The sequence below is a fragment of the Cibotium barometz genome, chromosome 63 (genome assembly GCF_041138505.1).
Source record: "Cibotium barometz isolate CiBa-2024 chromosome 63, ASM4113850v1, whole genome shotgun sequence".
Classification (NCBI taxonomy): Eukaryota; Viridiplantae; Streptophyta; class Polypodiopsida; order Cyatheales; family Cibotiaceae; genus Cibotium; species Cibotium barometz.
The window spans coordinates 32,103,720-32,122,101 of record NC_141108.1 but is presented as its reverse complement, the minus strand read 5'-3'; the positions used below and the strand labels follow the sequence as shown (position 1 = coordinate 32,122,101).

The 18,382-nt window shown below is 36.4% G+C and overlaps 1 long non-coding RNA gene across 1 annotated transcript; it reads left to right on the top strand.

Annotated features, from left to right (window-relative positions):
* Nucleotides 1–15,728: 15,728 nt before the first annotated feature.
* Nucleotides 15,729–16,995, top strand: LOC147603956 (uncharacterized). Its single transcript, XR_015265564.1, has 3 exons — nt 15,729–16,032; nt 16,351–16,367; nt 16,501–16,995. It is a non-coding gene; the product is annotated as an uncharacterized LOC147603956 (long non-coding RNA).
* The last annotated feature ends 1,387 nt before the right edge of the window (nt 16,996–18,382 follow it).

Here is an 18,382-nt window from a genome sequence, read left to right as displayed (position 1 = left end):
CCAAAAATCTATGCAACTAAAAAAAAGCCAAGTTTTGCTCTCTAATTTCTACTTAATGGTGCATGTTTTTTTAATAGAATAATTTAGTTATCCCTAACCTTCCTAATAATATTCTCAATGCAATCTAATTGTGTATGCATAACTATTAATAGCTTGATTAATTCTAAATGCCTAAAAAACTAAAAAATGTTACAATACAAAAAAAAAGATGCTTGAATCAAAGGGAAGAAGTTGGAACACCTCTCAATATTAAGGAATGCTCCAAAGTCCCATGCCCTATAGCTCCATCAAAACATAAAAAGCATCAAAAGCAAACAAGTTAGACCAAACAAACTAGTGGATTTGCATTCCAACACCAGGCAATAACAAAACACTAGAGACTAGTTATAACTAGGGAGTTAGGATGCCTCATAGTGGAAAACATGTTCATTAGGGATGTTAGAACTTGGGTAGAGAGCAAAGAGAGAACCTCAATATATTAATGTGTGTAAGAATGGGGGAGAGATAGAGGGGGAGAGGGAAAATGAGAAGAAGAAGAGGACATCACTCTACACACTTACCACACAATCCAAATAAGAAACCATGCATAAAAGAGAAAGAAAACATAAAAGTAAGCATGAACACAAGAGCACGAAAGCTACTAGACTCAATTGTGAAAGTATTTCCCAAGAGCACGAAAGCTAGTAGACCCAATTATTGGGATAACCCAAAAGCTAGGCTTATTTCTTGAGTATATATAATTTGTAAGCTCAGTAAACCACTACCATCTATAAGCTCAATTAAATGACTATAATCAAGGATTATGCAAGTCTTAAGCTTGAAGATATCCCAAATGTCACATGATGTGCTTTTCACATTACAAATTGATATGGCAAAAGGGTGTAGGAGTCTATCTAGAGTAATGTGCTTTACACATTATAAATTGATATGGCAAAAGGGTGTAGTCATGTATCCAGAGTAATGTTAGCCACTATGGTTAGCATGGGGTCATTTCTTTTTAATTCTTCAAATCTCAATTAATGCTTCTTAGCCCCATATTTTGGTGCTATATCTCCAAGTGAGATCATTCCCTCTGCAAGCAGTGAAATGTGACCAATAAATCGTCTTTTATGCTCTATATCACTATTCTGGAAGATCTTCATCTATGTGTAGTCCCCCTTTCTTCTTGTCAAATATTAATTTTCTTTATTTAGTCTTTTATTAACGTTCATCTGCTTTTGAAGTAAAGCCTTCATTTCTTCTACCATTTTTCGCTCTTCCTGCAATTCTTCTCTCTACTTATTTGCTTCTTACATCATTTATCAAAGCTTCTTTGTTTTCCTCTGATAAACCAACTTCTCATTTTTCACCTTCTTAAAAATGTTGTGGGATATAGACTCCACCAAATTTCTTGGAAGGGTATTCAAAGTGAGTGGAAATGCTATTTTTCTTTATTTTTATGGTTAAAATAAGCATTTACGGATTTTTAAAACCAAAATACCACACATGATAATGTGGATATTTTGCTATAAAAGGATTCCTCTACATCTCAACTAAATTTAGGATTTTTTTTTAATTTTCAGGACATTATTTGAGCATAAAATGGTAATTTTAGACATTTTTAATGCATTTTTAACAGGTTTCCCGCGGGCATGGTATCAAATTTCCGTCGATTTTCTGCCGAAATGCAATAGGGGGAGCATATCGATGTATCGGGTTCTCTCCCGTGTGCGTGGGATTTTTTCCATCTCTCAAATCCGAGTTTTCCTTCATGTTCTTCTCCCTCGTGTGAATACCTCTTAGGTGGGATAGATTTGATTAATATTAATTATCATTAGTATTAATCATGATTAGTAAAAAATTAGGATTAATCACACAAAGAATGGAGAGTGGAGAAGAAAAATTGATGGAAGAGAGAGTGGAGATGGAGGATGAAGTGGGGGAGTGAGCTTTATGCTCCTCTTCCCTCTCCTTCTCAATCACGCGCTATTGGGGGGCGGGGGGCTTTTTTCTGCATGCCGCTGGCACACAACCTCCTCCCACGCTTTCGTTAAAAAAAATCTTAGTTAAAGCTTTATTAACTTTTAATTAAGTATTTATTCATCTTTGATTAAAGTTTTCAAAAAAGAGGAAAAAAAAATCCTCATATTCATGATTTTTTTTTGAAAAAAAAATTCATGTTGAGCCCTTTGACCTTTGGGGTGCAATTTTTTTTTTACCTTCCATATTCCAGAGTTTTTTTTTATCTTTTCATTTTCTCATGACCCTTGACTTTTTGTATTCCAGGATGACCTTTCGGGTTCCAAATTTTTTTTATAAACCGTTCATATTCTAATGCATTCGGGATGCATTAATTTTTTTTAAAAAAAATTTAAAAATTCGTGAAAAATTGGCCGCTGCAAATATGTTCTCCTCTTCAGTAGGTTCTTCTTCATCTTTAGTTGCAAGATTTGCACGGTGTTTCTCTTGCTCTTTCTCCAGCTTTTTTAAGCAATTGGCCTCCTTATGTCCCATTCTCTTGCAATACCTGTCCTTTGACTCTTATTAAATGTGAGCTTATCCACCTATAAGAGGTGGTTCACATGTGAATACTCTAAAACACACTTACAGCCATTTAAGGGGATGTTCACACACATACAGGCTTCGATATATCCTAACAATCCCCCCTTTGGAGTGAAGGTGGTGAGACCTGAAAAGCAAAGGAAGTTGCAACACTAGTATCACCTACCCCATCCACCCTACCTCACCATCTGCACCTCCCGTGCCATGGTAGTTAGGGTAAGATCAAGGTAGCAAGGTTAGCACTTAGTCACTCCCGTGGCTCCTAACTGGGATATAGAAAAAAAAGAATCCTTTCATTAACTGAAGGCAAACACACATAGATACAATCAGATTTTAGGGGGACTACCCAGGGTAGAGAACCCTTATTTGACACACACATTGATAAAGGCAGCTAGAATGCTCACTCATCGTCTACCTCATCGAGGGAGACTTGGGCTGTTGCTGCAAATATGTTCTCCTCTTCAGCAGGTTCCTCTTTATCTTTAGTTGCAAGATTTGCGTGGTATTTCTCTTGCTCTTTCTTTAGCTTTTTGAAGCAGTTGGCCTCCTTATGCCCCATTCTCTTGGAGTACGTGCCATAATCTTATTCCACTAATGCTGAGAGCCATAATCTTGTTGTAGGGGCTTTAATTTCGATGCAAAGGGTTGATTTTTACAAAAAGCCCTAATTTTCCTGGCTATTGTAGGCTTCAATTACGTCAATTTCTCTGATTTTTAGAGAAACCCTCAATTTTTAGGATTTGTAGAGGCTTCAATGAGACCATATTTCAGAAAATCCTCAATTTTTATAAAGTGAAGGAGCTTCAATTAGATGTTTTTTTTTTGCCTTGAAATAAAAAAGCCCAATTTTTGTTGAATCCAAGGCCTTCAATTTTGCTGGTAGAAGGTCAAAACAAGAAAAGCCCTAAATTTCTAGAGCTGTTGTGGCTTTAACTAGGCTATTTTTGCCGTCAAAAGCCTTTTTAATAAGGCTTTCAATAAGGCTTTAATAAGCCTTACTATTTAAATAAAAACATGGGTGTTGGCCGCGTGGATGAAGGCAGTGTCACTGGTTGGTCAAAGATGTCGGCGGTTTAACCCCGACACGGTGCTGTGGCCACCTAAGGTTTATTAAAACCTTAAATAATAAAGTAGGTGAAAATACGTGGCTGCACGATGATGTAGGTGGGCTAGTTGGGCTGCTGATGTAGACGGGCTACGAAGGGCGACCTTATCTTGGCAGCAGCGCACTACAGATGTAGACAATTGTTGAAAGGTAGCGAAGATGAGGTGACAGCCGAGGCAAGTTAGCGAGTAGGTGATGGAAGCGTTAGCTCTGATACCAATTGAAGGCCACAGGCCTTAAGGCTAGAGCTATGGAGGCTTGAATTCTATCGTGGAATATATATATATATATAGAGAGAGAGAGAGAGAGAGAGAGAGAGAGAGAGAGAGAGAGAGAAGAAAAAGTTGTATTAATGTCTTCAAAAGGCCAAAATAACCTATGAGACCAAAAGGTTACATCATATCCATGAGGTACATCATCCTGGGTACAAAATAGTAATAAAGAAAGATAACAAAGATCTAGAACTATAAAATCGGATCTAGGTACATGAGCAGAGAGTTCTCATATCACCCTAATACATCTGCTGTGACATGGTGCTCAAGGTTGTAAAACTGAGCTGGTGCGAGAAGGTCCTGCGATGATGGGAGATGAGACAAAGGTACTATAAAATCGGATCTAGGTACATGAGCAGAGAGCTCTCATATCACCCTAATACATCTGCTGTGACATGACACCCTAATACATGAGCAGAGAGCTCTCATATCACCCTAATACATCTGCTGTGACATGGTGCTCAAGGTTGTAAAACTGAGCTGGTGCGAGAAGGTCCTGCGATGATGGGAGATGAGACAAAGGTTATTTCAAATTTTTGGAATATCCAGTTTGGTGACCGGCATGTGGTGTGTTCGTTCAGGCGCCTGTGACTGTTCAAATTCCTTAAAAAAACTTTTTTTAATCCAAAAAATTAGTAAATTCATTAAAATTACAAATTTAACTTCGATTTGAGAATTGTCACGTGAAATTAAAAAATTTTGTGTTCGATGGGATTCTCAGGGTAAATTTTTTTAATAATTACCAAAAATAAAAAAAAATCTAGAAATTATTTTAAAAATCTTAGAAATTGGTATTTTTGAAATATCAATTGTATTTTGGTAAAATTTTATTGCTAAACTTTTCTAGAAAAATTTAGATTTGGAGTGCCATAAGATAGAATTTGGTGGATTTAAAAATTAGCAAATTTTGAGGCCCTAGAAAAATAGGAAAAAATTATGATAATTCTTTTTTCTTGAGAGTTTATTATTTTCAGGGGTTATCTAGTATTGAAGTACGTTTTTTACGTGTCAACATTAGATAGATGCAGATTATTTACGTATAATTAATGCGAGTGTGCCTCGTATTTGTAGTTATTTTCGTTTGGTTAATTCTAGACTATGTTTTCATTATTTTTTACCGTTGTTTAGCCAATATCGAGTCATGAAAAATGTTCACAAAATCGTGCAAACGTTCACTCAGCTCCATTTTTGGAAAAAAAAACAAAAAATGTACCTTTTTTAAATTTATAGAGACAAAAGACATACTTTCATGTCAAGCATTTAAAAAAAACTACTTCTTTTATGGAAAAAAATGCTTTAAACATTACTTACATTTTACTCTAAACTCTAAAACATCCAATTTAAAAAAAGAATTACAAAGGAGAAGAAACTCTTCCAATCAACTAGAAGAGTCATTGGAACTTTTGCTTAAAAATATCAATTATTTTTTGGGACACGTGTCCATAATTTTTTAACTTAAATCCATACACGAATTTTTATATCATACAAATTAAGTATGTCCACACTTTTTTGGCACGTGTGTTTTTTGACACACGTGTCCATAATTTTTTTAAATCCATACACGAATTTCTATATCATACAAATTAAGTATGTCCACACTTTGATGAATTACACTTTTCTTTCCTTTTTTGCTTTATTTAAGCATCTCTAGATCATAATTTCTCTTGAGCATGGATAAGTTTTGTACCAATACACGTTTCTAGACTACGTGTTGTATGTAGCGTATTATCTACAAACTGACAGGTGGTAAAATTGACGTTACTTTTAGACCCAATATAATTTGATGAAACTCTCTTACATGGGACTAGTGCATTATCTAAGAAAATATTTTTTTTTGGTATAAAAAGTTGATCCAATGGTTGAATTTAAGCATATTTTTATTTTAAGATAGGTAGGTATATGGAGTCCTTGGCCATAGAAGAGGTTCATTGAAGGCAAAGATGTCTCTAGATTTAGATAGAAATCCAACGATCCAAACGGTCAAATTTTAGATGGTAGTGAGTATTATAATATATCACTTTACTTTATTTTGATCTAATAGTTTGATTTTGAGTTATAGTCTTTGCAAAAACACATTTTTAAGTTTCTAACAATTAAATTTTGAGCCATAAAAATAATAATAGTTGTTGTTTTAAAAAATTAATGAAAATTTAGATTCTAGAATCCACTTTGTTGATTCTGGAATCCAAAATTCTGTGAGACAGACTGACATTTCTATCGTGGATAGTAAAATTTTCATTCAAAAAAAGAGGAATTTTGGTCCATAATAGTTTTATTTTTATTAAACGAAAAATTTAGTCCATCAGTGGAAAACATTTTCGTCGATGGAATTTTTTTCGTTTAATGGAAAAAATTTCTGTCAATGAGAATTTGGATTCCAGAATCCACTTGGATTCTAGAATCCGAATTTCCATCGATGGATTGAATTTTTTGTTGTTGAAAACTTTTTTTGTCAAAAATTTCATTGACGGAAAAAAAAATTTCGTTCAAAAATTTTGTTGAGGGAATCCAAATTCTCATCAAATTTTTTTTTTCTTCGATTGAAATTTTTTTCCATTGACGGAAAAATTTTGCGCATGAAAATTTGGATTCTAGAATTCAAATTTTGTCAGCGAATTTTTTTTCTGTCGACGAAAAAAAATCCATCAATGAGAATTCGGATTCTAGAATCCAAATTTATATCAATGAATTGAAATTTTCATCAACGGAAATTTGGATTCTAGAATCCGAATTCTCATCGACGGAATTTTTTTCCCATCGGCTTTTTTCATCGACAAAAGTTTTTACCGTCGACGAACTAAATTTTTCATCTTATAAAAGTGAAATTTTTTTCATTATGGACCAAAATTTCTCTTTTTCGGACGAAAATTTCACTGTCATGATAGAAACGTCAGTCTTTTGGATTTCAGAATCTACTTTGTCCAACAAAGTGGATTCTAGAATCCAAATTTCCATTAATTTTTCAAAACGATAACTGCTGTCATTTTCATGGTTCAAAATCTAAATGTTATAAACTAAAAATTATGTTTTTACAAAGACTAACTTTAAATCAACCTATTAGATCAAAATAACGTAAACTAATAAATTGTAGTACTCACTACCATCTAAAATTTGACCGTTTGGATCATTGGTTTTCTATCTGAATCTAGAGAAATTGTTTCTTTCAATAAGCGTCTTCTATGGCGATGGACTCCATATACCTTCTTATCTTAATATAAAATATATGCTCTAATTCAATGATTGGGATAAAGTGCAATGATTGGGATGAAGTTAGTTAAATTCTTGTACAAGAAAAAGCACATTTTTGTAATCCTAAGTAAAGAATGTATTATAGATTACATAGACATGCGTGAATTATTAGTAGTTTTAAAGAATATTAGATCTTGTCATTAACCTTGTTTTTTCCATTTTGTTATTTGACATGAAAAGTGAAAAAATTTTCACCTTGAAATTAGCAATATGTACAGTTTTTAAAAGCAGTTTAAAACTATGCTTATTTTGCAAAAAGTTATAAAAAAAGTTCTCTTTAATGTCTCCAAAAGATTGTAAAATCGATTTATATTTAGGACTAGTGAAAAATCAAGATAGCCTATTACAAATGACTAGTCACTCACTCGTGAACATTTTTTATGACTCGCTCTTAGCCACCAAATGCTAATTAAAGCATTTTTTCTTATGTGTAGTCAGTTCTAGCAAATTGATTTGCTAGATCATTTTGGTCAAAAGAGAGCAAGTGAAGTTGAATTCAAGTGAATCCTGATTTTTTAAGAACTTTATTACCATGGCTCGTATTGACTTCTCAGTCAATGATAATGTTGATGAGATGAGTGATCATCCCAACTTGGGTGGGGAAGATCTAAAATTCCAACTTGAAGAAGAGGAGGCTATTGGAAAGAGTGAATTTTTGGAAGCGACAGAGCGTCTAGAGAGGCAACTATTGCCAAATGCCATGACGAGATGGAGTCACTAAAGATGTAGATTTTGACTTTGCAAAAAGCTCTTTTGGCGGCACCTCGTGCTCCTACCAATGCGGTTGCTTCGTCATTTGCACCAAAAGTGTATGGCAGTAAGAAAAAGGAGAAGACTCAGGAATGTGTAGATGCCTGGCTCAATAGGTGGACTACACATTTTTCTTTTCATCCATTCACAGATGCGCAAAAGTTGCACATAGCGCAGGGTTTATTGAAAGGAAAGGCATTAACTTGGTGGAAGGATCGCAAAGATGATTCCATTCCTACCACTTGGCGAAGTTTTGAGGAAGCTTTTAAAAAAGAGTTTGTCCCACCAGAGGATGAATTCAAAATAATTGCCAAGCTTGTTAAAAATAGCATGGGAAATCAGTCTTTTGACAATTATGTGCAGAAATTTAGACAATTGGCTAGCCAAAGCCAAATCTGATGATCATACCTTGTGTGGGTCTCTTAGTCTTTCTGCATGTGCTTTGTTCAGTTTTTCTCGTTCTATTTGGAGGTTAGTTACCTTTTGTTCCAAGGCAGCAATTGCTTCCTTTAGCTCATGGATTTGGCCGGTGTACCCCTCTTCTTTGACTTGGAATGTGGCATGAGCATCCTTCAGCTATTGTGTGTGTTGAACCTCTTTCTCTTTGGTGTGCGCCACCTCCTTTTGAAGTTGTTCCTTGGCTTGATCTAATTGAGCTTTGAGCTCCTCACTCTCTTTGGTTGTTCGAACTATGGTCTTGCTTAGCACAAAAGTTGATTGTGCCCTTCCATGGTTGTGAGCTTTTCTTCCTATTCTTCGGAATCCTTTAAGCTTTTAATGATGACATCCTTGTGTGTGGCGTTAGCTGTAGCTAATTGGTTTTTGAGGGCTTGCACCTGGTTTGTCTTGTCTTGGATCTGTTCCATAATTCTACATGTCTGTCATGCAGTAAATGAGTGGTAACGAGGGTGACAATGCCACCCTCTTTGTTCTTGTGACCATAAAGATGAGCTAGTAGAGGCTGAACTGTCTGCTTCATGATGGAACTGGAATAATATCAAGTTGTCAAGACCTTCCATACTCTCTTTGAGGAATGTACCTACATCAGTAGCAGTAGCAGCAGGCATCTCCATATAGTCTAAGGACCTTCCACCTTGGATTTTTTTGGCATCTAGTCTCTTTCTCTTACTAGGGCTAGGACCTTCCTCGTTCCTTTTGCATTTTTCAGTCTCTGGTTCTTGTTCCTCTCTGGTTCTTGTTCTCTTACTAGGGCTAGGACCTTCTTCGTTCCTTTTGCATTTTTCAGTCTCTGGTTCTTGTTCCTCCCAAGAAGCTTCCGAAGAAATTCATACCAAAGAAATCTGTACACATTACAAAACTTCAAGGTAAATTTTCTAAAGTCAATAATACACATCTTGAAGGAAGCCAATGTTCAGATTGTACTTTCAGTAAAGAGGTTTTTGGTCCGAACGAATTATTTCGTGTTTATGGATCAATAAATGGACATCATGTTCATATTTTGTTTGATCCTGGTAGTACTCCATGATTTTATTAATAACATTGTGGTATAGAGGATGAAGCTGGAAACCACACAGAATGATCACATGTACAAGGTCAGGATGGCTGGAGGACAAGTCCAATTTTGGGACAAGAAGGTGTCAAAACTGCTGTTAGACATCTAGTTGTACTCAGATAGACTTGATTTTCATGTCATGAGCTTGGGTCATGTAGACATCATTCTAGGGATGGAATGGTTTCATTAAAAAAATAAGGATTTTTTTGTTGATTGGGTCAAACATTTGATGTCTTTCCATCACAATGGAAACCTTGTTACTCTTAAGGAAAAAATTGCTGTACCCAAGGAAACTTTTATTAATGAGCTGGGAGTTAATGGAAAATATTTTTAACTATAAACTTTTCCAATTGGTTATGGATCCAGTGTTCATTTTGATTTAAACACTGTTTTTATGGATGTTTGGGAAAGTGAAGTGTTAAATTCCATTAAGAGCGAATTTCAGGATGTATTTCCTGATGAATTACCTCATGGATTACCTCCTAAATGAGAGGGTGACCATAAAATTGAGCTAGTGCGCCCGAGTGCAGAAACTGTTAGTATTCCTCCATATAGGCTTAGCCAGATTGAGGAAGACGAGGTAGCAAAGCAACTAGCTGAATACTTGAGGATGGGTCAAATTAGACCAAGTAAGTCTCCTTAGGGTGCACCAGTTCTCGTGGTTAAGAAAAAAGATCAAGGTACCATGCAGGATGTGTATTGATTACAAACGTCTTAACAAAATTATAATTAAAAAACAATACCCATTGCCTAGATCAGATGATCTTATTGATAGGTTGCAAGGAGCTAAGTATTTCACAAAGATTGATTTGCGAGGTCATCATCAGATCTGTATTGTAGAGGAATATATTCCTAAAACTGCTTTTAGGACATGTTATGGCCATTATGAATTTTGTGTTACCCTTTGGTCTCACTAATGCTTCAACAACTTTCCAATAGATTATGAATGATATATTTCAAGATCTGTTAGGAAAATGCGTGGTGGTTTTCTTAGATGATATTTTGATATACAGTAAAACTTTGGCTGAGCATGAGAATCATCTTAAAGAGGTTATAGGAAGGCTCAGGAAGGAGAAATTGTATTGTAAATTATCTAAGTGTGATTTCTTTAAAAAGGAATTGTTATACTTGGGTCATAAGATCTCTTGAGATGGCTTAAGTATAGATTTGGATCGCATCCAAAAGGTTTTGGAATGGCCAGTTCCACGTATGGTCAAGCAGTTAAGATCTTTCTTAGGTTTTGGAATGGCCAGTTCCACGTATGTTCGAGCAGTTAAGATCTTTCTTAGGTTTTGTGGTATTTCTTTGAAAATCTATTAAGGATTATTTTAAATTGATAGTGCCTTTTACCAACCTTCTTGAGGGTAAAAATAAGAAGTCTTATTCTCCAATTGAGTGGAATGAGAAGCTACAGGAAACTTTCGATACTTTGAAACATAAAGTTCGAGATACTCCTGTGTTAGCCTTACTAGATCCTAGTAGGCCTTACATTGAAGAGACTGATGCTAGTGATTTTGCATTAGGCGCAGCTTTGTTCCAGGATGGGAAGCCTGTGGCCTTCTAGAGGCAAGAAACTCAACGATGCACAGACTACGTGTACCCAATTCAGGAGAAAGAGTTATATACAATAATTATTTATGCTTTAAAGGCATGGAGACAGTATCTCTACTACTACGAGTCTCAATTTATGGTCTTGACAGTCATTAGTCTTTGCATTTCATTTGTGATCAACCGGACTTGAAAGGTAGAAAGGCCAGATGGGTTGAAATGATGCAGGATTTTGATTTCATGATTAAATATAGAAAAGGTAGCTTGAATAGCATTGTTGATGCGTTGAGTTGAATTGCTGAAGTTAATGAACTTAGCTTTACGGAAATTACGTCTAACTTGTACGATTCACTCAGGGGAAAATGCAATACAGATATTTTCTTTGGAAAATATTAGAATTTGGTAAAATCAGGGTCCACCAACTATGAGGTAGATTAAAACTTGGTGAATCAAGGAAAAGCCAACTAATTTTTTATTCGGAATGGTCTTTTATTTCGAAATGATAAGGTTTGTGTACCGGATGTGTTAAAAATTAAACCAAGGATCCTATTTGAGTGTCATGATGCACCATCGACAGGACATCCGGGCATACAACGTACCTTGGCTTTGGTTAGAAGGATTTTTTATTGGCAAAAAATGAAGGATTTTGTTCATAATTATGTGGTCAAATGTCATTAGTGTTAGATTAATAAGGTAGAGCACCTTAAATCTGTTCGGTTATTACATCCTTTGGATATTCTGTCTCGAAAGTGAAAAAGTATTTCCATGGATTTCATTACGGGACTTCCACATACAAGCAGGGGGTCATGATGCCATTTGGGCAGTCGTGGAAAGATTGACAAAGATGGCTAGGTTTTTACCCACAAAGACAACAGTTAAAGCTTCAAAATTGGCTTACCAATTTGTCGAGTAACTATTTAGAGTATATGGTCTACCTTTTCTGATATTGTGAGTGATCGGGACTCTAAGTTCACGGCTCATTTTTGGCAGGAAGTTTTCAAGAAATTGGAAACTACTTTCAGTATGAGTTCCTTTGATTATCCATAGTCTGATGGGAAAACATAGTGTGTGAATCGGATTGTAGAGGATATGCTTCATGCATATGTCTCTAGAAAACCATCGACTTGGGAAAAATATCTTCCAATGATGGTATTTGCTTATAAGAGTTCTAAGCATTTGGCTACTAGTTATAGTCCATTCATGCTTATGTATGGGTATCAACCCAGGGCACCTGTTGATGTCAGTCTTAAGGACATTGAGCTTGATGCATCAAGGGTAGGAAATGCTGACCCAAGCTCAAGATTCTATCAAGAGTGCTCAGGATAGAGTATGATTTTATGCTGATAGGGGATGCTCACCTCGATCTTTTGAGCCAGGAGAGTTGGTTTATTTGAAAGTTCTTAAAGATTCTCAGACTTTGTCAACATGAAAGTGCTCAAAATTATCTCCTAGATATTGTGGTCCATTCTGAGTTATACATCGGATTGGCACGGTTGTGTATGAATTAAAACTACCTCCACATGTCAGAGTTCATCTAGTCTTTCATGTCGGTAGATAGAAAGAGAAGTTGGGAGGTGAGGATAACATAGTTACTCCTCAAGAACTCGTTGAAGTTGAAGATTTGTCTTATGTTCCACATGAACCTGAAAAGGTACTTGAATTCAAGGAAAAGAAACTTCATAGTCGCCTAATCCCTAAGGTTAAAATTAAGTGGAAAGACAGGGAAATTGAGGATTCGACTTGGGAGTCAGTTGTTGTGAGAAGGTTCATCGCAGTTTTCCTTCTTTTTATTGCAAGAGTGCAATGTTTTGAGAGAGGGGAAGTATGTTATGTGCACATTATATGTGCATATACTAGGAGGGTAACCCACCCTAGGCATGTGAACATGGGAGCATGGGAACATGCTCTAGTGGGGCAAGGGTTAGGTCTAACCTTGGGTTGAGGTTAGGGTTAGGCAACAAAGGGTCACACAAAGAAATGGAGAGTTAAGAGTCACTTGAGGGCCCTCCTATATAGTAGGGGCATGGGGCACTCTCAAGGGATGTTCTCCCGTGTAGAGCATTGTGTCTACTCTCTTGCCATTTCAAGCTAGAGCTAAGTGTGCTGATGGAGTGAAGTCATATCTCTTGGTGGTATGGGACACGAAGGTAAGATATGTGATACTTCATTATATTTATGTGTGCACCCTTGGGCTCGCCCTTGGGCTCGGGGGTGGTTGGGTGGATGAGTATATGCCTGGTTCATGCATGTTTATGCATGGTTATTAGCTAAAGAGATCTTTAGGGTTTTAACAATTGGCATTTCCTTTGGCTCTAGGACTTGAGTTGCTTTATAGGGTTTAGGGTATTCTCCCCTCTACGGATGTAATGGTTCTAACTCTATGGGTTTAAGTTGGCATTTCCTTTGTCCTTGGCTCTAGGACTTGATTTGACTCATAGGGTTTAGGGTAGTCTCCCCTCTATAGATGTAAGGGTTCATAGGGTTTAGTGTAGTCTCCCCTCTAGATCCCCCCTCTATGGATGTGATGGCTCATAGGGTTTAGGGTAGTCTCCCCTCTAGAGCCCCTCTATAGATGTAACGGTTCTAACTTTTAACCATTATCCTTTTTTCATCCCCTCCATTACTTTCTCATATTGTGGACAAAATTTATCTTTCCTAGAAAGAGTTCTCTTCGAGTTTAGCCACTTTGGTTCTTCTAGTGCATTTCCTTCTAGAGAACTTTCTCCTCAACCTCCCTTGCTACTTGTTTTAGTTTTCCTTACTGCGTTGTTCTATTCTGACCACTCTAGATTAATGGTTTGTAATATTTCTCCCTCTTTTGTTCCTTTGAGGTACTTGGCTATTCTTGAGCTTAGCGGTTTCTACGATTCTTGGTGAGTCCAAATTTCTTATCCTTATTAAAGTACTTAATGCTATCTAGTGCCTCGATCAAGCTTATTCTCATGAATTCCCCAGTGTTTCTTACCTTAGAGATTTGAATCATCATTAATTCAATCCTAAAAAGTAAACTTCCCCAAATGATTGGATCTTGGGTGCCATCATTCTCTCTTTTATTCCTATATGGCATTTCTCTTTCTTCACCTATTTTAGGTTTAAATATAAGACTACTGAACATGACATCATAGTTCACGGTGGTGCATCTCATTTGTGCCATGTAACACATTAGGGAAATTATGAGCTCATTTTGGGGCCTTCTAAGGAGTCTCATGCTCTTTCTCTCTCTAAAAAATGGGGCCATGGTGAGCCCTATCAATCTTATGTCAGAACCCCTCCATGTAACATATCATCGAGAGAAGCTTATGTGATGAGTAGATTTCAAATATACAATCTCTGACAACTTTCAAGTAGTAATACTCAGAATACACCACAAACAAGATTTAAGATGCAAAATTGTAAAGTCACATGCCACATCATCACTTTTGAAACCACTTTTTGGGGAGCTTCACTATCCTATGTTAGAACCCCATCATGTTATATACCATTAGAAAGATCTTGAAGCGTACATTCTAAATTTACCAACTCTAAAAAATTTGGGAATGATGTGCTCAAATTTCACCATGGCCCCATTTTTTAGAGAGAGAGAGAGAAAGAGCATTAAACTCCTTAGAGGGGCCCAAAATGAGCTCATACTTTCCCTAATGTAAGGAACATGTGTCGCAGGAAGGTCTGTCTCTACCCTTAGTGCAGTACCAAGATGCTATAATCTCGATGACAAGGGTGGAGTATTGATTTTCAATATGTTCTCTTGGATCTATATGTTGATGTACTTTGGGATTTCATTTGAAGAGGGACTTTATGAATTGATTGATGTGTTTCTTGAGTTTATTATCATGTTAATTTTAACCAAGACTTAGTTTTTTTAAATTATCGATGTAGTAATTTATTTTGATTGTCCATAGCCTCCTCAAATTTGCTCAAGCAAGGAGAGCAACAATGATGATGATTAGTTTCCCTCGCCCCTAAAGTAGAACATGTAAACTATCAAGCCTAGTGATGTAGTTGTTTTCACTTTGATGACATGAGTTAACCACATTTTGGAAACAATCATTTTTGTAATTGATCTTTGATAGCCATAAATTAATAAAATTACAATGTTTTACCCACATGTCTTCTTTTATTTGTTTGAGTATGTGGGTGTTTAATGAAAATGCATATATTTGGATTGGACATAATGAGAGAGAGCTACAATAAACTACATCTTGCTCTATTTTACCTAAAGATTTTTTTGTAGCATTGTTATTTTTAAGGATTGTGCAAGGGTGCTACTAGGAGTTTACTACTAAGGCTTTTAGCAATAGTATAATGTGGTGCACATTAAGAGTGAGGGAAATAGCACGAGTAATAGAAAGGCTTTGGGGTTTTGAACTTGATTTTTTTTAAAAATTGGGGTCTTGCTACCTCGTGTGTGTGTGTGTGTATGCGCGCGCGCATGTGTGTGCATGTGTGTGTGTACACTCTCATGCGCACGCACACGCACACACACACGTGATCAAAATTAAAGCCTTGGTTGATTGTTTAGCATCACTGAGACATATCTTTTGGTGCAAGTTTCAAATCCTCTTTAAAAATTAAAGTAGATCTGTTTACTAATTTCAAGGACATTTGATTTTAATTTGAACTTGTGTGCTAGATAAGGGTTTTGTGTCACAAGTGGAGTTAAGGGGAGTTTTGGAGCATGCAAAGAACAAGCAACCTTATTTTTGATGTTTTCCAGCTAGGGGAGTCCTTTCAAGGTCCATTATATATTTACCAAACTGAACTTTGGACTATTTGAAGAAGTTAAGAATTCAGAAAGGGCTACTTTAAATTGTGAGAGGGTGTGGGATGGTTTTCTTCATTCTAATTAAAACCTAGGAGCTACTGCACATTGCTTCTCTCTCTCTCTCTCTCTCTCTCTCTCTCTAGCAGGCACTAGAAGTTAGCACATTGCCCCTCTCTCTCTCTCTCTCTTCCCATGTTCATCTTCCCAACACGATTTGAGATGCTGCTTCTCATCAGCCTGCTTCTACTGAGCAGTTGGAGTTGCGGAAGACCCTTAACGTTTCCTGCTGCTGGTAAGGCATTTTGCTTTGTGGAGTTTTCTCTATGTATGGCAATTTTCCATTGCATTAACCACTGTCCCGATGGTTAGCAGCGCACTTTAATACCATTAATCAAGAGCCCAAAAAAAAAAAACCAAAACATTATGCGGGTGAAGAATTTTTCTAAGGTTCATCCTTAGCGCAGAGAGAGAGAGGGAGAGAGAGCGAGCGAGCGAGCATAGCAGAGCATGCAAGCCAAGACGACACAGCTAAAATAATTTGTTAATTATTGATGTTTTCTGTTAATCTAAGAACGTGATTTAGCTTCGTGTTGGGTGTTGTGATGTGCAGGTGGCAGCGCTGGTGAGGTACGTAATTTATAGATTTTTAAAATTTGGTAATATATATATATATATATTTGTTACCAAATAAAATTATGTATATAATTTAATTTTATTTTTTCCTCTCACATTTTCTCACACAGTACACAATTTTACACAGGATGCAAGCCAGCAGGAGGCGCGTGGGGGTCCCACCGTATTCCTGTCGCTCGACTACGCCATGTATGGCGACAACTGGCCGCCCGTATCCACCAGCGCCCGCCCCGGGCCCATCAACAACATTAAAAAACCTTCGCCCATCCTAAGCCCATAGACACCTTTATTATCAAATTCATTTATTTATTGCCCACCCCCCCTTTCCCACCCCCTCCTAAGGTTTTTGCCTTCCATTGCACTCAACAAAAACCACTTTGGATTGCATGTCACTCAACTCCCCTTTCCTCCAAAGCTTTCTTTCACACCCTTCCCAACTCCCTAGAATGGTGGTTCCCCTATCCCTATGTAGAAGACCTCTTTCCTTCTGTCATCATCATGGCATATATGCTTCCAAAAAAAGCTCGAGTTACTCTTTAACCATGGGTCACCCCATCACATTTTTGTACATCCCTCAAATCTAAGCTTGTACACCACTACAACAAATTTTTTTTTTGGTTGCATTTTTGCATTTTTGTTCTTTTGCGGAGTCTTCGAGGATTCGGTATCAATATGTCTTGGTAAAGTGATGCAAGGCTCTTTCAACAATCTTAGTATCTTTATGTTATTTTTGCAAGTACTCACCTCCATGGTTGTACAACTTTACTCCAAAGGACACTCATTGCTTTAAAACTCTTTTGACGGTAGTAACATGTCATGTATTCAACTTCCACAGTTGTACAACTTTACTCAAAAGCACACTCAATACTTTTAAAACTTTTTTGAGAATAGTACTTTGGCATGCCTATACTCAATAGTAATGCACCACCTTTATTTAACATCTTAATGGATGGTTTCGCCTAGTGCTCAAAGGACACGTTCTTTTCCATCAATCAAGATGAGTGAATCCCTTAAAGATATCAAGTTTCATAACTCAAATACATACAAACCTCAAGTTCAAAGCTGCCACACATGAATTAAATGAGGCTTTCCTTCAAATCAACCAAACAAAAATTTATTGAATGTAGGCTTTATTTTGCTCTTATTTGATGCCATGGATCTTTATGATGCCCTTAGTAGTTCTTTCTATTTTTACATTGGGGTTTATGGTGGTTGCTAAAAGGATTGTTTATGGTTGTCTAAGGACTAGTAACTTTACTGTCTACTTTCTCTTCATACAAAGATGAACTTGCATGAGTGGTGGTGGTGGTGGTGTGTGTGTGTGTGTGTGTGTGTGTGTAGGTAGTACACACACACACACACACATGTATATATATTTTATTTTGGGTTTTGGAAAGTGAGATAAAAAAATAACCATAGTTTGAGTCATTGAAAATATAATGTATTATAATCATTGAGCAAGCTTCCTTGATCCATCATCACTCAACTATGGTCCTTGCTCTCAGTCCTTCACCACTTGAAGAATCCTATAAAGTAAATAGGTAATATTTCAAGACTAGTAAAATTAGGCAAGGTTCATCTTATGTAAACAAACCAATCACAAACCATTCAAGACTAGTAAAATTAGGCAAGGTTCATCTTATGTAAACAATCGCAAACCAAAAAGACACATTTTTGGTTCATCTTATGTAAACAATCACAAACCAAAAAAACATATTTTATGAATGGTTTAAAAACAAGACTTAGAGGAGTAAAGGAATTTAAATATTTCACAAAAAAACATCATGAGAAGATCTAGTTAAAAGAGGATTAGTGATGCAAAGTACAAGAAAAGAAGAAGAAGAAGAAGAAGAAGAAGAAGAAGAAGAAGAAGAAGAAGAAGAAGAAGAAGGCATCAAATGAATATCGAAGAATCAAATATTATGGGTGAAGAAATTTTAAGGAAAGGTCAAAGTCCAAGGAAAATGAGGAGATGCCAAAAAGAAAGAAGAAATAAAATAGGAATCTTG